This window comes from Priapulus caudatus, unplaced genomic scaffold, assembly GCF_000485595.1.
Source record: "Priapulus caudatus unplaced genomic scaffold, Priapulus_caudatus-5.0.1 Scaffold2299, whole genome shotgun sequence".
In the NCBI taxonomy this organism is placed as follows: Eukaryota; Metazoa; Priapulida; class Priapulimorpha; order Priapulimorphida; family Priapulidae; genus Priapulus; species Priapulus caudatus.
The window spans coordinates 22,139-26,504 of record NW_014579360.1 but is presented as its reverse complement, the minus strand read 5'-3'; the positions used below and the strand labels follow the sequence as shown (position 1 = coordinate 26,504).

General features: G+C 43.9%; 1 long non-coding RNA gene across 1 annotated transcript; it reads right to left on the bottom strand.

Moving 5' to 3' along the window:
* Positions 1 to 2,761: 2,761 nt before the first annotated feature.
* Positions 2,762 to 3,919, bottom strand: LOC106818517. The gene is made up of 2 exons (XR_001395238.1): positions 3,685 to 3,919; positions 2,762 to 3,433 (listed from the first exon to the last, which is right to left on the bottom strand). It is a non-coding gene; the product is annotated as an uncharacterized LOC106818517 (long non-coding RNA).
* Positions 3,920 to 4,366: the final 447 nt, after the last annotated feature.

Here is a 4,366-nt window from a genome sequence, read left to right as displayed (position 1 = left end):
CGAGAGCGATCACATAACCTCCTCCAACTCCGTTGGGCGGAGGTAATTAGGAGGCAGGATGTATGTAGCTAACCGGCGCGCGTGAAGCTCGAACCAACCCGCTTTACGAGTCCAGGGAGAGATGGCGAGGGACCGGCGGGAGGGAGGGGAAAATAGAGAGGGAAAAGATGGGTTGGTGGTGGGTGGGTGGTTATTTTGGTGGGTTGGTAGGTAAGTATGCAGGCAAACAGGCAGGCAGGCAGGTGGGCAGATAGGCAGGCAGGTGGGCAGGCAGGTAGGTAGGCAGGCGGGCGGCGGAGCAGGCAGCCAGGCAGACAGGCAGGCAAGCAGGCGGGCAGGTAGATAGAGAGGTATCGTTGATGATGTTGGCCTTGTCTTTGTTTTTCTCGCGGCGATAGCGACGGTGATAGTGGTGAATAAGATTTGATGACCTTAGCTTTAAGCCTAGATTTATATTTAGAGTCTGGAAGATTTTTTTGCGATAACGTTATAATTTTGTATATTCGTCACGAGGTGGTCCTCTGAAGTCTCTATGGGTTTGGCGTTGTTAACCAACGTCCTCCGCCAAATATATCTACAATGCACTCTAGTGTCGACTTTAGTGTCCCCTCCAGCATCCACTCTAGTGTCCACTTTGTCCACTTTCTAGTCCACCACTCTGTCCACTCTAAGGGCCGCACGTTAGCGTCCGCACCATAGATTGCGTTAAATGATTTGTGTCGAGCTTTTAAATGTCAAAATAACTCAGTCACACTTGAATATGTCATAGATAAGTTTATATTATTCTAGTAATTAAAAAAAAATCTGCGACCTATGAGCTGACACATGTCCACGCCGCAGGTGGCGTGCCTACCTGCGGTCTCTTATTGATTGTAATGGGTTTCTTGACCCCGATAATGTTGGTTTAGACACCAAAATCTTGTTTCTGTGTTGAATATTAGCTGAAAAATGTAAGATAATGGATTTTGATGGTGTCCATTTTTAAATTCAAGATGGCGCCCAGATACCATGCCGATGGAGATGGGTACCCGATCTCCTATGAATGTACATATCTTAAACTACCTTTATGCCAATTTTCATGCTTTTGTCAAAAAGTGCACAATTAATTCATCTGATTTTTGGCTCTTAGCTCCTGTACTATCTAGGACAAACTAGCCTCAAACTTGAAAATGGCGGCCATTTTGGATTTATGCTAATTAGCCAGTTTCCCGTCGGCCGATTTTGGCCCATTTTGCATATGAAGTTTAGGAGGGTCCAATCTCAACTTCAACATCTCAAATCAACAACTTCCAACAATAAAACCTTCTGTTGCAATTTGTTCCGGGTAGGCCAAACAATTTCCCCCGTGTTACCTGGTTACATACACACACAGGCGCACACACGCGCACGCGCACGCACGCACACTCCCGCTCACCCGCACTGTCGCACGCGTTTACGTACGTATGTGCACTCACGCGCACACGCCGTACGGCCATATACGCGCACACATGCGCACAAACGGGCGCTCCCGCTCACCCGCACTGCCGTACGCACGCACACGCACGCGCGCACACACTTGAAGCTAATTGCCCACTTCTCTCCATCGGCCGATCCATCCATCACGTTGATGGATTTTCAATCGCACATGTCGACCCTGCAGCTTGAATTCGCCTCGCCCAGGTCTCTCTCATTCATCCAGATTTCATACACTGCCATGCCGCATGATTAGAATCTCATCTGCCTCCCGAGAGAGAGCCTAATGGAGAAACAGCTACGTGTATACGGTAGTGACACCTGCCGGCGAGGCCCGAGGGGAGGAGGAGGAGGAGGAGGGAGCTATAGGCGGAGGGGGGAGTAGGAGGGGGAAGAAGAGGAGGAGGATTAGGGGAGGAGGATTAGGGGAGGAGGATTAGGGGAGGAGGGGGGAAGCTGGTGTCGTGCACTAATCACCTCTATATAAAAACGTGATAAGTATAGAGATTAGTTATATATAGAGATAGGCCTAAGTTATATATAGAGATAACGTGTTAGTATATAGAGATAAGTTATATATAGAGATAACGTGTTATATATAGAGATAAGTTATATATAGAGATAACGTGTTAGTGTATAGAGATACGTTATATATAGAGATAACGTGTTATATATAGAGATAACGTGTTAGTGTATAGAGATACGTTATATATAGAGNCCGCACCCGCCGAGAGTCCGTCCGGTCGTCAGAATTTCATTAAGTTTTCCAAGTGCTCAGATTAATTGCTTTTAATTGCGTTCCGTGGGATGGTCTAGGCGGATTCGCCCAGGCCGCCTTCTCATTAATGTTGCAGTAGTGGCGCACACAACCAGAATTTCCTGAGCACCCTCGTCTATAATATTAATAAGTTTAATTTCATTTTAGCCGGAGGCAGTTCGGTTGTTGGGAGCGGGATGGGATACGAGAGAGAGTGGCAGAGACAGGGGGGAGAGGGTAGAGAGAGAGAGAGAGAGAGAGAGAGAGAGAGAGAGAAGAGAGCAGAAGAAGAGAGGAGAGAGAGGAGAGAGCGCGAGAGAGAGAGAGAGAGAGAAAGAAAGAGAGAAATAGATATAGGATGTCTGTGTGTGCATGCGTGCTTGTGTGCGTGTGTGCCAGTATATATATATATATATTTATTTATATATATGTATAGCGTTCGCCGTTTTTTTATGCATTACGAGTCGATACTTCTTACCCATGAGCTTACGCTCGGGTTCGATCACTGGATTAGTCAGTGTATATATGAGATAGCAAACAATAACACATATATAAAATTCACTCGCCAGGCTCGGCCTAGCATTTATTCTCTTATAACAGATTTGTTTAATCGCTGTAACGTGAGAGCTAGTGAAAGAGAGTTGTAAATGTTGACGAAGTATATCAAATCCTAATGAGTTGTAGGACTGAGTGAGCTTGTACATGATACATAAGCAAGGTTGGTGTTCAACTGGTCAGCAATACCGCTTGTACTGTAAAAGAGTTTTACTATCACTGTTTTTCACAAACAATTCTCCTTTATTCAACAAAAACACATGAATGTTAATATATAATGTAGGCAATCCGATTTTTGTGTGAGTATATAGCATAGCAATTTCTCAAGTTTACAAGACATATGGACGGAATATCGTGGATTTCAAGCCTGTTCCCCGAAAAACAAGAAATCACAGACCCCTGCTTTACCCTGCTTTACCACCCTGCTTTCAGCTGTCTCTCTTTCTACGGTGACTAGCTATATCATGTATACTATTACATTGTTTACACAGTTACACAGTCAATGAAGTTTTTACGAAAGCTTTGCAACGAGAATCCATCACCCTGATTAGAATATACGCATTCCTACCAGCATTATGGTGACCAGCCTAGTCCCTTTCATTTTCATTGCTTTCAAATTCTTTATAAATTTCTCCGTTGCTTTGGTCGGTTACAGGTTTGTATATATGCCTGGAAAGCAATATGTACGGTTTACATGGTGAGTCGTATTTGTCCGTTGGCTGGTCAAGTGAAATTACCAGAAACTGAATTAACAAAACCCTCTTTGTATTCATAAGTTGTAGTTCAGTCAACTGTCGTAGTTCAGATTAGATATGAATTCGACGAATCTTCACGTAATATCTTTAGATATTTATCACGAGACTATAAGTCCTATATAAAAGTCTTAGCGATAATAAGTCCTAAAAACTACTGCAGCTTACCTTGTGAATCAACAAGCTCTCTCGTGCACAGGTTGCGCGTTACAAGCACACAGCAATATTGGCGGCAACGTTCTTGAGAATGTGCGCTGTCTAAGACTACTGGCTTTTTATGGTCGCATGTAGGACTGTATGTTGTCAATCAATCTCTGGTCATGTCTCACAAGTAAACTACGGCGACACATACACACACGTACACAATATGCCAGTACACACAAATATAGGGCGTGCTTCGTTATTGCTGTGCTGATTAGTTAGGCATTGAATTGTTACGAGTAAAACTCGGGCAAGCTTCTATTGTAAGGTAACTCATGGCAGGGCGGCCAGAAGTGCGGTTAATTAAGCTGGCGCGCTTCAGTACCAGTTGCTAGTTGCACACCATTAATATTATTGTAATGCTATAAGACGTGGTCGCTCGTTGTAGCCCCACGTGCCCCCTATGATGAAAGATACTAGATCATTACTGCGCTGTTGTTAGAATAACCAGCTAGTGACAGCCGGTCGGATTGTAAACTGTCCGGACTGTCTTTGACACAATATATATATATATATATATATATATATATATAATTATGATATTAATATATATATATATATATATATCACAGTACTACCTTAGCGGTTATTCGTAGGCTGTGCTTCCTCCCCTTCGTTCGTGTTCATTCTTTGTTGCTGCATTGACTGG